We start from the raw sequence: 21,893 nt of genomic DNA, 5'->3' as shown, positions 1-21,893 counted from the left end.
GAATGTTAAATAATCATCAGTATTTGTAAGAAATCAATTACCAAAAGATTATCACAAAAAGTAGTTACCGTACTATGAATAAGGAATGTACATGATGATGAGTTAACATTGTTCATTACTTGACAGTAGAAACTAAATGCTAGAAAAGGACAGTTCAAATTGTTTTAGTACATTACAAAATTATTAATACTTGCAAAGTAATTCTTGACTAAGAGGCAAGCTAATAGATGATTGAATGGATTCACAGTGCCAAGAGTATTGGGAATATTAATTATTTTTAATAACAATCTCTCAGCAAAATCAAAGTAAACATGGGGAAAGGAATTGTTAAAATATATGTAACAAATAATTTTAGTACTGTATTACCAAAAGGGCAGAAATAATTAATTTGATAGAGGCCTAGTTTCAGTATTTGCAGAAGAGGCGGAGTAACAACACGACACAAGAGCTGGATTTAAAACTGGGTCATTTTTATTAATTAAATTTGCATAATTTAATTAAATAAATTAGCATAAATTAGCATAATTAGCTATAACCCTAACAAGGACCCGCAGGGTCAAACAATTGCTTCCGGGGCGAAAAATGATGTCAGAAAAACTTCCAGGGCAACTTATGGGCGTAGCTCCATGCTGATCTAGGTGAGGGACCACGCCCTCACCTGAGACCCTGCCATGCACTTGCATGTGGGAGGTCCCGCCTGCTAACCCCTACAAGGGGAATTAAATGGGCGGGACCCAAAGACAGGTTCCCCCCAATAGCTCAGGTCGCTCGAACCACAAGCCTTTGGAGAGAACCTGTCAATCATCCCCAAAGATGCCCAACGGAGAACACGCAGTTGCTAAACCACCACCCAGTTTTCCGCCCCTAAACTGCCACGGAGTGGGGGTCACATCTCTATCTTGGCCCCCCGACTCCCCCCTCTAACTGCACCAGCTCGCGCAGTGACCGCTACAGGTCCTGTAAGAAGATGGTGTTCCCCTGATCTGACAGATGAACACCGTCAGCCCGGTAAAGCCATGGCTGATCTATGGTGATGTGGGGATGGGCCACTACAACCCCACCTAACTCTTTGACCACCTTACCCAGAGCCTTGTTCACTCTCCTTCTTACCCGGTGAATGGCCCTAAGGGAAATGGCGTCCCTCCAAATGATCCTCGGGAGGATCTCAGACCAAACCACTTGCGTGGTAGGCCACATAGTGGGAAGCATTCGCAGATCTTTGCGAGTCTGGCAGATCAAAGGTAGACCCCCAAGCATACACAGGTCCTTACCACCGAGGTGTAAGCCCAACCACCTGGGCGCAGCTACTGGATGCCGCCCTCCCAGGAGTAGTGGGAGAAGTCCTTCCCACTGCAGGCCTCTTCTCCCCATCCATACGATGTTGACCTATCGGCCCAATGACAGCTGGGTCCCCACGGCGGTTCTTGCTGCTGAGCGGCTGGCCCAAAATACCATGCTGTGGCCGCAAAGCAACGCCGTCGGTCTCGTACTGACGGGGCTATCTGGAAGAGGGCAAAGAGAGGTTACCTAGCCTGATATCTTGCCCTAGACCCTCAGCTGGCCGTACATATCCTAAATAGGCCACTGACCGCCAGCGGCCGATCTCCCGGATCCTGTGGGCCGGGAAACCGGACACAGCCGCACTAGTGGCAGCGCTGATACGGAACGAATGCGTTCCATAGCCGGCGGGGTCAATACCTATCCTGACCAGAGCACTGGGCACTAAAACCCAAAATGGATAGCGGGTCAAAGAGGTACCGTCCTGATGTTTAGAAAGGTACCCCTGACCCGTTCCTATCAGACTACAGAATTGAGAAAGAGCCGCCACCGGGCACACAGACTGGTCGGTGGCAGCCGTTAACTCTATCCTAACACCCCTGCTTAGCTGATCGGTTTTTGATTGCCTCACCAAGAGGGAAAACTGAAAGGCACGGAGAGACCTGTCAGCCTGGGAGGAGGCCATAGCCTTGCTGACACGAAGGGCCCCAAAAAACATTACCCAAGCTGCCACCTGAAAGAGGCGGGCCTCATACACGGATGCACACAAGCTGTTTAAGGCTTGATTAATAAGCGACAGCTGCTGCACCGTCAAGGCCTGTCGGCTATCTACAGGGGTCCCTGGTCGCTCCCTCAACCAGCCTTCCAGCATCTTCCGAATGCGGAAGTCACCGGAGAGGTCCAAAAACCCACCCGCCTTAGATAGAAAGGCGAGGCCTGCCAACTTGGACCTAATAGTCCGAACTGAAAGGCCACATTGCCTAAGCTGCATGCAAAACTCCATAAGGTGATCTATTGGGGCCGGCCAAATATGGGGGTAACCCCTGACTTGCCTGAAATCCCAAAACTCCTTACCTGCATGCTGGTATGCCCTCAAGGTGCTTGGAGCCACCGAGAGGGCCATGGACCTGTTGGCTTCTGCTCTCCACTGCTCGAGAGCCCGCCCAGTCTCCAAAGGTGGTCGGGGAAGGCTTCTGGTGACACGCGGGCCCACAGAGCTAGGGTCCGAAACCTGGACAACTGACCACGGGACAAGGCGTCAGTGACCAGGGACGTGTCGGGCCAGAAACAGGGCGTTTAGGGACAATGACCTGTGCACGAAATGGCGGACAAGCCGCATGACCCTGTCATTCTTAGATGACAGGGCATTTACAACATGGACTACTGCCAAGTTGTCACACCAGAAGTGCACGGTTTTGTCCCTAAACTGCTCACCCCAGAGCTCTAAAGCTACTATCAATGGGAAGAGCTCTAGGAAGGTCAAATCCTTGACCAGGGGAGAGGCCCTCCATTCCGGAGGCCACATAGAATGACACCACTGGTCACCTAGTATAACCCCGAACCCACGGGTCCCCGCAGCGTCTGAGCACAATTGCAACTCAGCTTCCAAAAAAACCTCGTGCCTCCAAAAGGGCAGACCATTGAAGTGGGCCAGAAAACCCCGCCATACACGTAGGTTGTCTTTGACTCCTGCGCTCAGGCGGGTATGATGATGGGGCAAACGTAGCCCCTTCATCGCAGTATATACTCTCCGGGAAAAAGCTCTGCCAGGGGCAATTACCCGGCAGGCAAAATTAAGAAGCCCGGCGAGTTCCTGTAGCTGATGAAGGGTCACCTTCCGACTACCTAATACTGAGTCAAGCTTACCCCGAATCTTAACCAGCTTTTCTAGGGGCAATCTGCAAGATTGCTCCTCTGAGTCCAATTCGATACCCAGAAACGTGATCCTGGTAGCGGGGCCCTCGGTCTTCTCAGGGGCCAAAGGTACCCCCAACTGAGCGCAAAGGGCCTCAAAGGCCCGCATCAGAGCAAAACATTGCTCCAACCGCGCGGGCCCCGCCAACAGGAAATCGTCTAGGTAGTGAACGATCGAGCCCAGACCAGTGCGCCTCCTGAACGCCCACTCCAAGAAGGTGCTAAAGCTCTCAAAAAGAGAGCAAGATATGGAGCATCCCATTGGCAATGCTCTATCTACATAACCCCCCCCCCTCGAAATGGAAGCCCAGGAGCTCGAAATCGTCTGGGTGAATGGGGAGGAGCCGGAATTCCGACTTAATGTCGCATTTACCCATAAGGGCTCCTACCCCACACTTCCTCACCATAGCTACCGTCGCATCGAAAGACACGTAGCGGACAGAACAAAATTCATCAGGAATGAAATCATTCACTGATTCACCCTTTGGAAAAGACAGGTGGTGAATCAACCTAAATTCACCACTAGCCTTTTTGGGGACCACACCTAAAGGGGAAACCCGAAGAGTTGGTGAAGGCGGGCACGGGAAAGGTCCCAGTACCCTGCCCTCGGCCACCTCCTTCTGGATTTTGGCTCTAACAATGTCTTCTTGCCCCACAACCGATCTAAGGTTGTCAGACATGAAAGCCTTCCGGATCCCCACATACAGGATCCTAAAACCCTCCAAGAAACCCTGCAGGAGAGCAGCCGCTCTCCTGCGAGGGTGGTAATCCTCCAACCATTCCTTCAAAACTCCCAGGGCTGGGACCCTTTTCCCCTAGTGGGCGGGGGTTGCTTAGCCTGACCCCCACCCTTTTCTATCCTTACCCTTTTTGGGCCTAGTACAAACGTTGGTGGAGTGGGAGCCCCCACAGTTCCCACAGGCATGCCTGAATTTGCAAAAGGGGCAAAAACACGTCCCTTTTGCCGAAAATTCATGACATGGGGGGGGCGCTTTCACCGCGTCCCCCATAGCCGTCTTAACCAGAGGGGCCGCCGCCGGCTCCTCCTCCATGAAGTGGCCGCTGTCCGTGCGGTCGCCATTCTCGTTCCCCGACATGTGGGTTGTAGCAAACCACAGATCAGGGACAACCATATCCCAAGGGAACATGGGATCAAATGCTACCCTCATTCTAAAAGCCTTGTCATAGTGATGCCAAATCGTACCCTTGTACTCAAAATGAGCACGGGCAATCAAATCGATATATTTAAACATCGAGGTGGCCCTAGCGGGCTCCCTCTGAATCACTATGGAAGCGTAAGTCAGATAAGCATACAGCCAAGAGCTGAAGCATCTGCTAACCTTAACCTTCTTAGGCTTGTCCACCTGCACCTGCACCTCCCCCTCTTTCTCTTTCTTGGGGACTTCTCTGTTAAGGAGGGAGAAAATATCGATATATTCCCCCTTCCAGATACTTTCCCTGACAGAGGGATGGAGGTGAAATCCCAGAGGCGTGGAGGGCAGCCCCCAGGGGATGGCACCTGACCTAATGCTGGCCAAAGGATCCCAGGCTGTGGCCACCCTCGTGTCCCCAGACCCCGCCACCGGCACAGAGGCTGTCGAAGGGATCTGAGCCACTGCAGTAACAGTGGGGGGAGCCCAAACCTAGCTACAAGTGACAGCTGCACTACCCAATGTGTTGACCCCACTCCCAAAACCTGGGGGAACAATGGCCTGACCAGGCAAAGGGAGGAGCGGTGGAAATGTGGGGTGTCGTGCGATCTCACCTGCCCCCATTGGGGTAGAAGCCATCCAGGAGGGCCTAGCTCCTACTGAGCTGGGTGATGCTGTCATCTGCCCGGTCTGGGCCGCTGGTTCGACCGGTGGTCCGCCAAGAGCCGCTGGGGCCGCTGGGGTAGCACCCCCTGGCCCATACACCGACCTCCAACGGGCATCCAGGTCATCCAGCCTCTCGGTGATCCTAGACCAGGAATGAGCAGGCATATTAGCATCGGCAACCAGGGGACCTCTTCTCCTGCCCTCCCTCCTGGCCCCTGGCCCTGTCTGGGAGTCCTCTTCTACCAACCGGGCCCTGGCAGAAGGCCTCAAGGCCCTCCTGGGCCGGGCCACAGAAGGCACAGAAGGCTTCTGCCTTTTAGGAGCCATCGGGTTAAAAATAGAGGTAAAATAAATTAAACTAAATCTAAAATAGATTTAAACCAAAAAATGGGGAGGAATCCCCAGTATCCCACAAAGATCTGTGGGAGGGAAAAGATTCCCCCTAAACCTCCAAGCCTAAGGGCCCAAAGGCTTCACCCAGCCACTAGGCCGCACCCCCCTGGACCCAAGGATGCCTTAAAAAACCGCCCGGAAAGGAAAGGCCCTGGTCCCAGGAGAATTCCCCCTTGGTCCCAAGGGGAAGGATCCCAAGCTCTCCACCCCCGACACCAAACCGGTTAAAGGCCTCCAATGAGGCCTCCACAAGGAAATGGCCGACGCCACGAGGCAGCCTTAAAATGGCCGCCGAGAAGAGCGAAGCCCAGCCGGGTGTTCGCTTGCCGAGTCCAGGGCGAAAAGGAGGCTTTCGTGCTTGCCCAGCTCTTTTATAGGGCTGTCAGGCTCCGCCCTGGACTCGTGATCAGGAAGGCCGAAGCCTCCTGAATTTGGCTGAGATCTCGCGAAATCTCGTGAGATCTCGGCCTTTCCCAAGATGGCGGCTTCGCCGGAGGTCGTGTCCCCTGGCCCTGCCGCAAAACGTGCCGGGGATGAAGACACCGGCAGGTATTCTACACAGATTTCATTGTATGATGAAAATATGTTCATCTACTTCTGTAATCCAAGCAATATCCTTAATTCTTGGTTCACTATTGAGGTTGTAATTTGTGAGTATACTGAGCTAGCTTTGTTTTGAAAGATTGTATACATTATCCTAAATTATTTTTTTTAATATGGTGGAATGTTCAGCAAAATGCTTTCCTGTAAAAATGCAAATCATCATCATCATCATCATCATCTGTGGCTGAAATGAGGTCTGGGGGGGGAACCCTATTCATTTTTATACAAGTCCTCCTAAATTTGACATGTGTTGGAATACATGATAGAATGTATTTTGCATTGCAACAACTACAGAGGTATTCAGCCAGTAGACAGCAATGTTCAGTTTGCATGTATGGCTGTGATGGTAAATCTATGGCATGCATGCTGGAAGTGGCATGCAGAGCCATCTCTCCAGGCATGTGAGCTGTTGCTTGTTGCTCTTCCAGGTTCTGGCATGCCGGCCAGCTGGTCTTCACACACGTGGGAGCACTAGAAACTGTGCATCTATGGCTGGGGCAGCTGTTCTTCCAGTTTCCAGTATATATATGCATACCAGCCACCTGGTCTTCATGTTTCTGGCACACATGTGTGTGCAAGGACCAGTTCGCCAGTGCGCACGTATGCACTAGAAACCAGAAGATCATCTTCCCAGTGCATACATGCACACTGACCAGCTGATCTTTGCATGTGCACGCGTGCCAGAAACTAGAAGACCAGGCGGCCAATGCACGTATGCACACTGGGCAGCTGCTCTTCTGGTTTCCAGCACATGCGCATGATTGCGCTCCCCTTTCGGCACTCAGTGCTGAAAAGGTTTGCCAACACTGATCTATGGTTATAATCTATGGTTCTTTTTGTTCTGAGGAGAGTTTCCTGTGACAGTTGAAACCTCTAACCTCATAATTGCACAGGTAAATTTTATGTGATGGGTATGGGTACAAGTATGGGTATGTAACCAGCCTTTGCTGCCAATTTGTATGGCTATATAATAAACCTGTACTACTATTTCTATATAATAAAACAGAATTTCTTACTGTATCATTCAAAAATATCCTAGACTAGGGTTTCCACTATCCCCAATGTGCATACTCAAAGATCTTACAATTGGCAATTATTGGAGCTGTAATTCAATACATCTGAGCTTTGGGAAGAATTGGCCAGTAATAACATACTTGTTACCAGTCTATACCATATTTTTCAGTGTATAAGATGCACTAGTTTATAAGACGCACCTAGATTTTAGAGGAGGAAAACAAGGAAAAAAGCATTCTGAACCAAATGGTGTAGTATTATATTGTTTAATAAAATTCCAGTGTAGCAGAATACTTTTTAAAACCATGTGCACCTTTTACAAACTTCAAACTTGACAGCTTTAAGACTTGTGGACTTCAATTCCCAGAATTCCTCCACCAGTCATGCTAGCTTAGAAATGGGAGTTGAAGTCCACAAGCCTTAAACTTGCCAGGTTTGAAGACCCTTGCACTCCTAACCTCTAACTTGGGGTTTTTCCAACTTGCAGATTTAAGACTTGTGGACTTCAACTCCCAGAATTCCTCCATAGTCATGCCAGACTCGGCTCTCTTCCTGGTTCTCTCCCCCTCACATACCCACCCACCCCACGGTTCAGATTCACACACCCTTCTGCTGTAGCTTGACTTAGAGCTGGCATCACTCTGCAACTGCGTGACAGCTCTAGGCTCTGAAGACATAGCAGCCACAAGTGGGAAGCCAAACCCAGCTGAGGAAAATCTGATGAAGGCTATGCACCTGGGATCAACTGGAGTGTGGGGGCGGCTAGCTTTCCACCAAGTTCTTTTCTTTTAGATAGAGAGGGAGAGGGAGAGAAAAGGGGGTGGGTGAATAACCAGCTTCTCTAGAGAAAGAAATGTCTATCTCCCATTAATAGCAGTGTAATTCTGTCTTTCTTTCTGTCTCTGTCTTTACATTGCAATTGATGGGAGATACACATTTCTTTGTCTAGAGAAGCTTGTTATTTGCCCACCTCCTTTCCTCTCTCTCTCTTTAAAAGAAAAGAACCTGGTGGAAAGCTAGCCGGCCCCATCTGAACTCACACCCCAGCCGATCCCAGGTGCGTAACCTTCCTCAGATCTTCCTTACATTGCAAATAGAGCAATGGAAAAAAACCCTGCAAAGACTTAGGGCTTGGAAAACATTATTATTTGCAGAGAGTAACAGTGAAAGAGCTGAAAGAAACTTACTCAGAGCAAGTTAGAGTAATGAAACAAACCCTGCAAAGACTTAGGTCTTGAAAACATTCTTCACAGAGAGTAACGGTTTGGGTACATTAATGGCACCTGGCTAGAGCTGGCACCTGATTAGGGCTGGCACCTGATTAGGGCTGGCACCTGGTTAGGGCTGGAAAGAAATATCTGGAGCAAGTAAGGAATGAACCCCCCCACACACACACTTACAAAGACAGGTTTTGGAATACATTCTTGGCAGAGATTAACAATGAAAGAGCTTGTAAGTGGTAAAAGCTGGGAACATCATTAGCAACGAGGTTAGTGCCTCGTTTATAGCTTTAATTTTTATGCCCGTGGGGCGAATACTGGACCCCTCGATCAGGAATCCTAAGAATGCCACACTGGTGACTGCAATCTTACACTTGTCCTTTTTTACTTTGAGTCACCTGTCTTTGTAATACTCCCCTTAGCTGGTCTAGCAATTGATTTTCTGAGTCTCCTGAGATGAGCATGTCATTGAAGTAGGGGACCACCCCTTGGATGCTGTGTAACAAGTGTTCCATGATGGTTAAATAATGTTATGTATATTATCAAATATGTAGACTAAACAAACAAATAACCCCGACGATTGGAAACTAATCAAAGAAACAAACTGGAATTAAGGAGACACTTCCTAACAGTGAAGACAAGTGGAACAGTTTGCCTTCAGAAATCATGGATGCTCCATCAATAGATGTTTTTAAGAAGAGTCTAGACCAGAGGTCTTCAAACTTGGCAACTTTAAGACTTGTGGACTTCAACTCCCAGAATTTTCCAAACAGCTATGCTGGCTGGAGAATTCTGGGAGTTAAAATTCATAAGTCTTAAAGTTGCTCAGTTTGAGGACTCCTGGTCTAGACAAAATGGTACAGGTTCTTTTGCTTGAGTAGGGGGCTGAGTTAGAAGCCCTCCAAGGTCTTTTCCAACTCATTCTATTCTATTCTTTTTTCCTTTTTTAATAAAATAATTTTTATTGAGTTTAAGACAAACCAACATACAAAATACAAAATATACAGATGCACAAGACCAACATATAAAAAGAAAAAATACACATAACCGAACCTAACAAAAAAAAACCCCAAAATCTAATCTATCAGAATAGGATAGGATAGCTCGGAGGGCCGGAACAAGATATCTCTTTCAAGCAGCAAGAGAGCAGCCTACCCTTCGACTCCTGTCATTCCTGCCCCTCCAGTCAAGACCATGATCCCCCACCCAAGTCCTCCGTCCCCCATCGGCCTTTCTACTGTCCGGCAGGCCTGCCATCCCATTCATACCAAACCAAGGGTTATAGTCAAGCCCCTCCCTGCCTCCATTTTAACCCTCCACAGGGGGGGATCGACCCCCACCCCCAGATGTCCCATTCTAAAAATCCAAGTCCTCCGATCATTCCTCAGCACTACCATTGACACTCACCTTCACCCCCTCCCTCCTTCAAGTTAAAATTAGAGTTAAAATACACCCCCACCCCCTTTGAGTTGTCAGAAGTAAAATAATTTCTGTAACTAAGTTATAGTACTTTGCACACTTAATTAGTATCTGTAGATATCTTCATAAATGCAATTAATAACTTTAAAAAACATAAAAATTGATAAGCACTAAGACATTTAATTTAGAGCAGTAACTGCCACCATTTAAGCATGTATTATGTAAAGAAGGACTTTTGCATAAAGAAATGTATGGTTGAATTGTAAATTCTGCTGAAATCCTTCTTTTTAATTTGTGAATATAAAACAACGACAGACAGATTTGGACGAATCAAATCAAAAACGTTTAGTTTCAATCTATGGATTCTGAAGCTATGAAGGCTGGATGGAATTTCAAACCACGTTTTTATTTAAATGCTTCATATGCTTCTATCTTATCTCCTTCCTTAATCACTTCTTCCTAAGCTGCATGTGTGGAAACACTGCTCCCTTTCCCTGCAGGCTAACTCTTTTAGTGCCTAAATAATTTTAAATGCCCTATTCTACACTTTTGTATTTTTATTCTGTTATCCTACAACACTATTTTTCTGCTTGAGAGATCTTCAGAATCAGAGCTGTCTTAGTACTTATTTTAATTTTTAAAATATGGAATGTGTGTGTCATTCTTGTGCAGGGCCATGCCAATGTTCTCTGTATTGTTCTAATTTTAATATATGTGCTACTGAAGCAAGCATAGCTTAATATTTATTTAAAACATTTATGTATTACTTTTCAAGGGGGAAAAAACTTTCTCAAAACCTTTTAAATTACTGTAGCATGAAGATTGGCAGATTTTTTTAAAAAATAACAGTTAGCTTATGAGTCAAAAGCTGTAAAGGGGACTGTCTGATATTTTATTTATTATTTGGATTTGTATGCCGGCCCTCTCCGAAGACTCCGAAGATATGTTTTACCATTATTAAAATACCATAATGATATATATATGTAGTCTAGTTTTAGGATTATTTCCACTCTTTGCAAAGAAAGAACCATTCTAATTCAGTGACGGTGAACCATTTTTTACTCAGATGCCGAAAGCGCATGCATGCATGCTATCACACATGCACGAGTGCCCACACCCATATTCAATATCTGGGGAGGGTGACAACAGCTTCCCTGCCCCCCTGGAGGCCCTCTGGAGACCATAAGATCTCTGAGACCGCCTTCTGCCATACGAATCCCAGCGACCGGTTAGGTCCCACAGAGTTGGTCTTCTCCAGGTCCCGTCAACTAAACAATGTCGTCTGGCGGGACCCAGGGGAAGAGCCTTCTCTGTGGCGGCCCCGACCCTCTGGAACCAGCTCCCCGGCTGGAGATTAGAACTGCCCCCACCCTCCTTGCCTTTCGTAAACTTCTTAAAACCCACCTCTGTCGCCAGGCATGGGGGAACTGAGACATCTCCCGCGGGCCTATACAGTTTATGCATGGTATGTTTGTGTATATGTTTCTTTTTAATAAGGGGATTTTAGTGATTTTTTAATTATTAGATTTGTTATATACTGTATTATTACTGTTGTGAGCCGCCCCGAGTCTACGGAGAGGGGTGGCATACAAATCTAATAAATAATAATAATAATAATAATAATAATAATAATAATAAATAATAATAATAATAATTATTATTATTATTATTATTTCCTGGTTTCTAGAGGGCCCAGTAGGCCTATTTTTCACCCTCCCCAGTCTCCAGAGGCTTCACTACAGCCCTGGGGAGAGGGAAAATGCTCTCCCCTGCCCCCCGAGACTCTCCAGAAGCTGAAAACGTCCTTCTACAGCCTCTGTGTGAGCTGAAAATCAGTTGGATAGCACTCACATGCATACTGGAGCTAAGTTAGGGCAATGGCTCACGTGCCGGCAGATATGGCTCTGCATGCCTCCCGTGGCACGTGTGCCATTGGTTTGCCATCACTGTTCTAGTTGATTATTACCAAACATGTCACTTTTCCACATAGCTTTCCTAAAAAATCATACAATTAGTAGAAATGAGTCATTGCATTCTTGTTCAGGTTCAGATTGCTGAACACTATGTTATAGCCATATATGGTATTTATTTTTAAAATACTGTCTGTTTAAAATGTTAACAATTTAATTTAATTTAATTTATTAGATTTGTATGCCGCCCCTCTCTGGAGACTCGGAGCGGCTCACATTGTTTGGAATTTATGTATTTTTTGTTATTCATTTATTATTGTACATCTCCCAGAGTAATTTTCTGTGAGATGGATGGCTATATACCATATTTCTGGAGTAAAGACGCACCTTTTTCCTTCCTAAAATTCAGGTGTGTCTTATACTCTGAATGCAGCTTTTTTTGAAGCGTTCTTTTCTTCAAAACATTCTTCGGAGATAGTAACAATACCTTGCAGGTTCTTTCATTGTTACTATCTGCAAAGAATGTTTTCCAAGCCCTAAGTCTTTGCAGAGTTTTTTTCATTGCTCTACTTGCTCAGAATTTTTCTTTCCAGCCCTAACTAGCTTCTCACAATGTTCCCAGCTCTTACTGGCTTGCAAGCTCTTGCATTATTACTCTCTCCAAATACATTTTAAGCCCTAACTAGGGGATAAAATAATGTGCTGAAACTGATCAGACTAAGGATGCCCTATTTTCCTCCTCAAAATCTAAGCTGCGTCTTATACTCTGGTGCGTCTTATATTCCAAAAAATGTGGTAAAATTGATAAATAACCAAATTAGGAAAGATAATAAGAAGACAATACTTTATTTGAATTGTAAACAATCACAATCTCATGAGAAACTGTTTATGTAAACAGATTGCAATGTTCTAATTTTTACAGTTATAAATACAGTACATTTTTTCTAACTTTACCATTGTATAAATTGCTGGTGCATATAAAGCCTAACGATCACATGCACATGAAATAAATTTTATTACAATAAAAAGAAGACTATGGTATCTACTGATCTTAGAGGCACGATTTTTGGATGGGAATTAAACAGCTTTCTTTATAAATATCCATATGAATAGGCCAAGTATTATTGTGGCATAGCAGATGCTATATAGCATAAACCTACACATTCAATCATAGAATAATCCATGAATATTAGCAACATTCCTTAATCTAACTATACAGTATATCTTATTCTGTCCATTTCTAGTCACTTAATAATAAATTGAAACAGAGTAAGATTTTTAAAAAATACTTACATTCTTCCCACGCAAGTGAATAATCCTCAAAACTGTTAATTTTATTATCAGTCATTGTGATTTAAAAAAAAACTGGGAATTTGTATTTTCTTTTAATTAATATTTAAAGTCAGAGAATAGCTGTAGTAATTGTCCAGTGTTTGTTACTCTGAGTACAGAACAAGAATTCCAAACTGATTAATCAAAGTATAATAAAATATTCTTGCCCATAAGTAGAATTTTAATCTCGGATGCTGTCTAATCAGTCACATTGGGATTTTTTTTTCAGCATTTGTTTGAAGAATGGGGTGAATAGTGAAAGTGACCTTGATCAAAGAATGTTGCAGGCCACCAATCGTTGCCAGAACAAATATTGCTTTTGCAAGATGACCCAATGTCTCAGTTACACTCTTGTCTGATAAAATATATGTTGAGCATGCTAAATATGAAGAGAGTTATATGTTTTTCGCAAAAAAGGGATAAACGCAGCACACTGTTAGGAATTATTCTTATTGCTAGGTAACACATATCACATACATACCACTCAGGAGGCAATCTATGCAAAACAAAATTAAGACCATGTTGCTTGTGTAAGAATGTGATTATATTTAATAATGATTCCAGCATCTAAAATGCAAACCACAGAGGTAGAAAATAAATAATCCAGTTTCTGGAGAGCAAAGAAAAGATGCTTTAAAACAGAGAAGAATCAAAGCTAAGTTCATATGAGAAAGGCCACGTATCTTCTCAGTAGCTAAAATTGTCTGACAATATCTTCTACACAAAATATTCTGAAAGCAAACATGGCTTGCTAAAGAGCCTAGATGTATTATAGCAGATCTTGATTCATTACACCCATTTGTTGGGTTTCCTCCACCCCACCTCTCTGCTCAGCCTTTGGCAGGATTTTTTATTTTATTTAGTTTATCCAGTATATATAAGATAACAGATATAAGTGTAAACATGTTTGTGAATAAATGAAATGGGTACAAATAAATGGGGACATTAGGACAGGGACGGTAGCCACAATAGTGCACTTATGCATGCATGATGCATAGTGTATCAGACATCATGCTTAGAAAGAAGACCACCCCTGTAAAAAAAATGCACTAATACAAAACCAATAGATTCTAAAGAAAAGGCAGAGGGCCTGCTTTCCCTATTGCCCAGAAAGTAAAGCCAGAGGATGGATGATCGCTCATTGTAGGAAACTCTCTACATGTGTTGGTCCCACTAGGTGCACTTCTCATTCTTCACCTGTCTAGGAGTATTTTGATCTAGACCAGGGGTAGGCAAATTTGGGTCTTCTAACTCCCAGAATTCCTGAGCTAGCATGATTGGCTGAGGAATTAAATCCACAAGTCATAGAAGAGCCAACTTTGCCTACCCCTGGTCTAGACAACACCCTTTAACAAAAGAGTTATTTATAAAAACAGCCACATATCCCTTATTACCCTGGGACCATCTTCTGCCTCATGTATCCCAGCGACCAATCAGAGCCCACAGAGATGGCCTTCTCCAGGTCCTGTTGGCCAGGCAATGTCATTTGGCGGGGCCTAGGGGAAAAGCCTTCTCTGTGGCAGCTCTGGCCCTTTGAAACCAATTCCCTCCAGAGATTCGTACCGCCCCCACTCTCATGGGCTTCTGGAAGGCTTTAATAATTTACCTTTGCCGGCAGCCTTGGGCTGCTAAACTTTAACATCTAGCCCGGCCTTTATTTTATTTATTTATTTATTTATTTATTTATTTTGTCATACAAATATAGTATTGTATTGTACTATGTTTAACATAATATAAGTATAAAGTAGAGATAGAAAAGATAAAAAAGACATTGGGACAGGAACAGTAGGCACAAAGGTGCACTTATGCACGCCCCTTACAGACCTCTTAGAAAAGGGGAGAGGTCTATTGTAGATAATGTAAGGTTGAAGATTTTGGGATTGGGGGAAGAAACAACAGAGTCCGCTAGTGAATTCCAGGTGTTGACAACTCTATTGCTGAAATCGTATTTTCTTCATTCTAGTTTGGAGAGATTTACATTTAGTTTGTATCTATTGTATGCTCTTGTGTTGTTGTTGTTGTTAAAGGTGAAGTAGTTGCTAACAGGGAGTACATTATGAACAACAGTTAAATCCGTTCGGAGGCGGCGTAGCTGTAAATTTTCTAAACATAGTAATTGAAGTCTGGAGGAGTAAGGTAATTTGTTGCATGAGGAGGAGTGGAGGACTCTTCTTGTGAAGTATTTCTGGACTCCTTCAATTGTATTAATGTCTGTTATGCAGTGTGAATTCTATACAGGTGAGCTGTATTCAAGAATTGATCTGACAAATGTTTTGTATGCTCTGGTTAGTAGATCGGTGCTTCTAGAGAAGAAGCTGTGTAGAATTAAGTTTGTGACTCTGTGCTTTTTTGGCAATGCTGTTGCAGCGGGCTCTGGCACTTAGGTCATTGGAAATGAGTACTCCAAGATCTTTGACTGAGTGAGGGTCTTCTGCGAGTTCAGTTTGTCCAAGTGTGTATTTAGTATTCGGATTCTTTTTACCAATGTGTAGGACAGAGCATTTGTTGGATGAGATTTGCAGTTGCCAGTTGTTAGACCATTCAGCTACATGGTCAAGGTCCTTTTGAAGGGTAGTAGTATTATCAGATGTATTAAATAGCTTAAAAGCATCAGCAAAGAGAACACAGTTGGTTGTAATATTGTCACAGAGATCATTTATGTAGAGTATAAAGAGAGTAGGTCCTAGGACACTGCCTTGGGGAACACCACTGTTAACTGGAGCAGGATTAGATATGGCATTACCTATTTTGACCACCTGTTGTCTGTTTGACAAGAACGCTGGTATCCAATTGTGCAGTGGTCCTTAGATGCTATAGGATTTTAGTTTCATAAGACGTTTGTCATGAACTACTGAATCAAAGGCTTTGCAAAAATCTATGCAGATTGCATCAATTGATTTACCCTGGTCAATTTGGGTTGTCCATATGTTTTTGTAGTGTAAAAGTTGCAGATTGCAGGATATTCTTTTTTCTGAAACCGAATTGTTTGTTGGAAAGTCGGTTATTTGTTTCAAGGTGGAGTGTAATGGATTGGTTAATGATAGATTCCATGACTTTGCAAGTGACGCATGTCAAGGAGATTGGTCTATAATTTTCAACATTGCTAGGATCACCCTTTTTGAAAATAGGGATGACCGTGGCTAGAGACCTTTAGTATGATTCTGGTGTGAGTGAGTAGGGTTGTATGATTTTAAATTTGGGGGGGGGGTTAGATTGTTTTAAATATTGGACTGCTGAACTGGTTTCTATATTTTTATATGTTGTGAGCCTCCCTGAGTCTCCGGAGAAGGGCAGCATATGTCAAACAAACAAATAAATAAATCTAGCCTGTTCAATAATTTTGACACCATATATTTGTCAATCAAATGTTTTCATCGGTGGAATGTTTTACAAGCTCAGTATGTGTTTTGCAGTGGACAATGGAGAAGGAATAGAATTATAATGTGGAGTTTCCCCCCCCCCTCTTTGTTACAGCAATTGAAAAGGTAACTGTTGATGTAAATTTTCTGCTGTTTTACTTGATGGCATGGTTGGAGAATAGGAGATATTTTAACCAGAGGTCTCCAATCATTCCCTGATTTTCCCATGGCATACTCTCATGCTATTCTTTTTCTGATGGGAAAGGAGCACTGAGATAGCAAGCAAGAAAGGAGCTATAATACCGGAGAAACCCCATGCCACATCACTCATTTCCTTTCTACTGTAAATGTAACAGAAACCAAATTGCCTCAATATGCAGTCTTGAGCTGAAGACAAATGATGACAGCATAAGTTTAGTCTTGTTTCACTGTTTCTCAACCTTCCTAAAGCTGTGACCCTTTAATACAGTTCCTCTTGTTGGGGTGACCCCCAACCATAAAATAATAAAATTATTAGGAAAAATTCAGGGGTGGGTTCTAACTTACCTCGCTGCTGGTTCACTACCTCCTGTGTTGTGTGGCTGTGCCTTGCGGGTGCACATGCACTCTGCACGTATGCACAGTGCCATTTTTTTTAAAATGCAAAAAAAAAAAAGCCAAAAACAAGTCCCAGAAATTTGGCCTCTGTGCATGCTCAGAAGTTCCCATGGTACAGATTTTTTTTTTTTGCAGTAGTCTATTTGCATGTGGGTGGACCTGCCTGGAGACAGATAGAGGAGCGGTGTCTCAGTTCCTAAGACCATCGGAAATATGTATTTTCTGATGGTCTTAGGTGACCCCTGTGAAAGGGTTGTTTGATCCCAAAGGGGTCGCAACCCACAGATTGAGAACCACTGGTCTAGAACATATTGCCAATAGTTACAGGCCAGAATGCTAAAAGCTTCAATGTAGAGACTTTTCTCTCAGAAAATTTGAGGGAGCAAATTTGAATGTTAATCTTATTATAAGAAATAAATTAGGAGTCTTTACACATCATGCTGTGGGTGCTCTCTTTGCTTCTGACCCCAACCAAGCATTGTGATTTTCTTCTCACAAAAAAGGCTCATGGAGTTCAGTCAAGCTTACTCTCAAAACTGTAGGAATAAGATTGCAGGCAGCCTAAAGGAAAAAAAGAAGATCCTAATGGCATATATTGTGGAGCTATTGTGATAAAATCATTCTTCCTACTTTGTCAACATTAATCTTGGAAAAAAGGGTTTAGTCACTCTTTTCATTACATATTGCTTTGCTTTGTTTGCTCCTGAAAATACAGCAGGAGAAGGAGGAGCTTTTTCTGTTGGACTAGTTTGCTTCCCTTGTTTTTCAAAGAAAAAAATGGAGTGGGAGGAATGAAGCTTTTAGCTAAGGAAACAGCATGTGCGATGCCACCTGATTAAGGAACTCCTTGCTGAAATTTTGCCCATTTTAGTGCTGAGGTTAACTCTCAGACATCAACCTATTGTGTATCTGATTGCCTAGGTACTTGGGTTCTGTTATATGCCTAATATGAGGCTTTTTAAATATTATTTCAGCTTCTCTGAAATGTTTGTTGTGTTTCAAACGTTTTCTAGTAGAATATTCAGAATCAGATTTATCCAGCTCAGTAGATCTCAAAATAACAGTAGCAGCAGAAATAACAGCATGCTGTATTAGTGAAATGCGTGGGCAACAGTAACCTGAATATATAGAGTAGAATGTATAGTGTGCTATTTATATAGCTAATTGCATGGCTTGCCTTCTTTTTATTTATTTAATTCCTCACTTTTCAATAGGCTAGAAAACTCAGAACAGTTCATTGTACAAAGAACAACACCAATGTTTTTCTTCTTTGCTTAGCTGAGGCTTATGAGATGTCAACCTAAAGAAGAAAGTTTTCCATTGGATTAAATTGTGCTAAATAAAAATGATTGTATTCAACTGAATCTTGGCATTAAATTTTGCAAAACCCCATCTTAAAGGCAAAAAACCTTAATGCAAAATGATTCCATTGTTATTTGGATCATATTCTGTAGCGCATTGATTCTCAGAAGTTCAGGAGTCATGCATAAATGCTATTAAAATTAATGAGATTTTTAACGTAATGTTCTTAAAATAAACAAATTATTATTGCATTTTAGCAATCATAATTTCCAGACTAAAGACTGGAAGTCAATTTGTGTAGTAGATGCAGTTCTATGTGCTAGTACAGGAGGAAATTTCCAGGGATGAAATTCAATAGGTTCAGAGAGGTTCTATAAAAACAGTGATTATGCATAGGTCGAAGAACCGGTAAATTGCACCATTGACTGGCCCCCAAACACTCCTTCCACTCACTCCTTCTCTCCTTTTCGGGCTCATATATACAGAGCAAATATGAGGAGGCGAGAAGCAGCCAGGTTGAATGCTAGAAGACGACTAAACTTTTCTGTAGGTTCTATGGGTATGGCTTGGGGCGGTGGTGCCACCCCATCTTGTCATGAGAGATGTCAAGTTTGCCATGCCCACCCAGTCACATGACCCCCCCCCCAAGCCACACCCATAGAACTGGTAGGAGGAAAATTTAAATGTCACCCTTGGAAATTTCCTTTTATCCTTCCTGGCCTGCTAACTAATGGACTAATGAGGAAGCAAACAAATTTGTACAATATGAATTTTTAAATATTTCCTGTCTTACCTCTACTACTAAGCTGTAAAACAGAGTCGACTGACAATGAGTCAGTCGAGGTGACTGGGGCACGTACTTGTCCACCTGTCTGGGAAGAGTTTGATCTGGTGACACCTGATGAAGTGGACAAGGCCATTGGAGCTGTGAGTTCCGCCACCTGTTTACTGGATCCGTGTCCCTCCTGGTTGGTCTCGGCCAGCAGGGAGGTGACACGGAGCTGGGCCCAGGAGATTACCAACGCTTCCTTGGGGAGGGGAGTTTTTCCATCACTCTATAAAGAAGCGCTTGTGCGCCCCCTCCTCAAGAAGCCTTCCCTGGACCCAGCCATACTCAACAACTATCGTCCAGTCTCCAACCTTCCCTTCATGGGGAAGGTTGTCGAGAAGGTGGTGGCACTCCAGCTCCAGCGGTCCTTGGAAGAAGCCGATTATCTAGGTCCCCAGCAGTCGGGCTTCAGGCCCGGTTACAGCACGGAAACCGCTTTGGTCGCGTTGATGGATGATCTCTGGCGGGCCCGGGACAGGGGTTTATCCTCTGTCCTGGTGCTCCTCGATCTCTCAGCGGCTTTCGATACCATCGACCATGGTATCCTTCTGCACCGGTTGGAGGGGTTGGGGGTGGGAGGCACTGTGCTTCAGTGGTTCTCCTCCTACCTCTCTGGCCGGTCGCAGTCGGTGTTAGTGGGGGGTCAGAGGTCGACTCCGAGGTCTCTCCCTTGTGGAGTACCTCAGGGGTCGGTCCTCTCCCCCTTGCTATTTAACATCTACATGAAACTGCTGGGTGAGATCATCCAAGGACATGGGGTGAGGTATCATCAATATGCCGATGATACCCAGCTTTACATCTCCACCCCATGCCCAGTCAACGAAGCGGTGGAAGTGATGTGCCGGTGCCTGGAGGCTGTTGGGGCCTGGATGGGTGTCAACAGACTCAAGCTCAACCCGGATAAGACGGAGTGGCTGTGGGTTTTGCCTCCCAAGGACAATCCCATCTGTCCATCCATTACCCTGGGGGGGAATTACTGACCCCCTCAGAGAGGGTCCGCAACTTGGGCATCCTCCTCGATCCACAGCTCACATTAGAGAACCATCTTTCAGCTGTGGCGAGGGGGGCGTTTGCCCAGGTCCGCCTGGTGCACCAGTTGCGGCCCTATCTGGACCGGGACTCATTGCTCACAGTCACTCATGCCCTCATCACCTCGAGGTTCGACTACTGTAATGCTCTCTACATGGGGCTACCTTTGAAAAGTGTTCGGAAACTTCAGATCGTGCAGAATGCAGCTGCGAGAGCAGTCATGGGCCTACCCAGGTATGCCCATGTTTCACCACCACTCCGCAGTCTGCATTGGCTGCCGATCAGTTTCCGGTCACAATTCAAAGTGTTGGTTATGACCTTTAAAGCCCTTCATGGCACTGGACCAGAATATCTCCGAGACCGCCTTCTGTCGCACGAATCCCAGCGACCGATTAGGTCCCACAGAGTGGGCCTCCTCCGGGTCCCGTCAACTAAACAATGTCGGTTGGCGGGCCCCAGGGGGAGAGCCTTCTCTGTGGCGGCACCGACTCTCTGGAACCAACTCCCCCCGGAGATCAGAACTGCCCCTACTCTTCCTGCCTTCCGTAAACTCCTCAAAACCCACCTTTGCCGTCAGGCATGGGGAAACTAAACATCTTCCCCTGGGCACGTTGAATTTATATATGGTATGCTTGTGTGTGTGTATGTTAGTATAGGGGTTTTTCTTAAATTTATAATATTTTAATTAAATTGGATTATGTATTGGATTGTCTTTTCACTTGTTGTGAGCCGCCCCGAGTTTTCGGAGAGGGGCGGCATACAAATCCAAATAATAAATAATAATAAAATAAAAAATGAAATAACAATATTAGCAAAACTTATCTGAAATCCACATCTCTTAAGAAATTGCAGGATCATAGGGTGAACAAGAAGTTCCTCCTTTACTGCTGAAGACAAGTGAATTTTGCATAGACTAAACAGAAAACATCTGAATAGGATTAAATTATTTTAATGTGCAGTTATAAAGAGCTTGAGTTGTGTTGTGCTGTGTCTGTGGATGTTAATAATAATTGTAATATTATGTACCTGAATGCTACCAGGAAATATTTCAAGGAGCTGAGTTTTCACATACAGATTAATTTACTCAGCTGACTTCTTGGTAATCTAGAACCTCGAACTGTTGGGAATTGAAAAGAAAAAGGAAATGAAATCTTGCAAGTGTGAAGTTTGAAACACATATATCAAATAACTCTCATTCATTTAACCATTATTTATGAGTTTATAAATAAGTCTATCTTCTTGCGTATTAATATTATAATGGTTGTGTTGCTTTTGCCTAAAACATCCAAAACGATAACCAAACCCTATTTTTCCCTTGGGTTTTAATTAGTATCACAGAAGAATCAAAGTGCATCAAATAGAATGGCATTATACAGCAAATTTAAAATGGGTTGGGCTTTTTAGAATTTACAGTACTGTATTCCACAATTTCCATGTGTTTCTCTCCTCAGGGTGATGGGAAACTGTTTTCAGTTTTGATAGTCAGTTCTGAGAGTCCCTGCTCTTACACACAAATATACAAAAGAGATAATTCCCACAGTTACAGTTCTCAGTGTATATAATGACAGACACCACCATTAATTTAAACCTTAAGCTCTATTGCAGAAGTTCCTGACTAATAAATATAAATGTCCTTTCCACTGAATAATTATAAATAAATTAGTGTGATCCAGGAGACAGTTCTCCCAGGGTCACATGAGGACAGCAGGTCAGATCTTGCACTGAGTGTGCCAATTGAGCACTTTTGGGGAAATGTTGGGGGAGAACTTTAGGATTGCACTCATCTGAGCATGAAGAGACAGGAATTTATTAACTGTGCCACTGATTGTGATACTCCAATATAGTTGTCTACAACCTCATCACATAATAATTGAACT

At 43.9% G+C, this 21,893-nt stretch overlaps 1 non-coding gene across 1 annotated transcript; it reads right to left on the bottom strand.

Annotated features, from left to right (window-relative positions):
- Positions 1-10,285: 10,285 nt before the first annotated feature.
- Positions 10,286-10,387, bottom strand: LOC139167418 (U6 spliceosomal RNA). Its single transcript, XR_011559130.1, has one exon. It is a non-coding gene; the product is annotated as a U6 spliceosomal RNA (small nuclear RNA).
- Between the last annotated feature and the right edge of the window lie 11,506 nt (positions 10,388-21,893).

The sequence above is a fragment of the Erythrolamprus reginae genome, chromosome 4 (assembly GCF_031021105.1).
Source record: "Erythrolamprus reginae isolate rEryReg1 chromosome 4, rEryReg1.hap1, whole genome shotgun sequence".
In the NCBI taxonomy this organism is placed as follows: domain Eukaryota; kingdom Metazoa; phylum Chordata; class Lepidosauria; order Squamata; family Dipsadidae; genus Erythrolamprus; species Erythrolamprus reginae.
The sequence above is the reverse complement of the archived record's forward strand: the minus strand, read 5'-3'. Positions and strand labels throughout refer to the sequence as shown.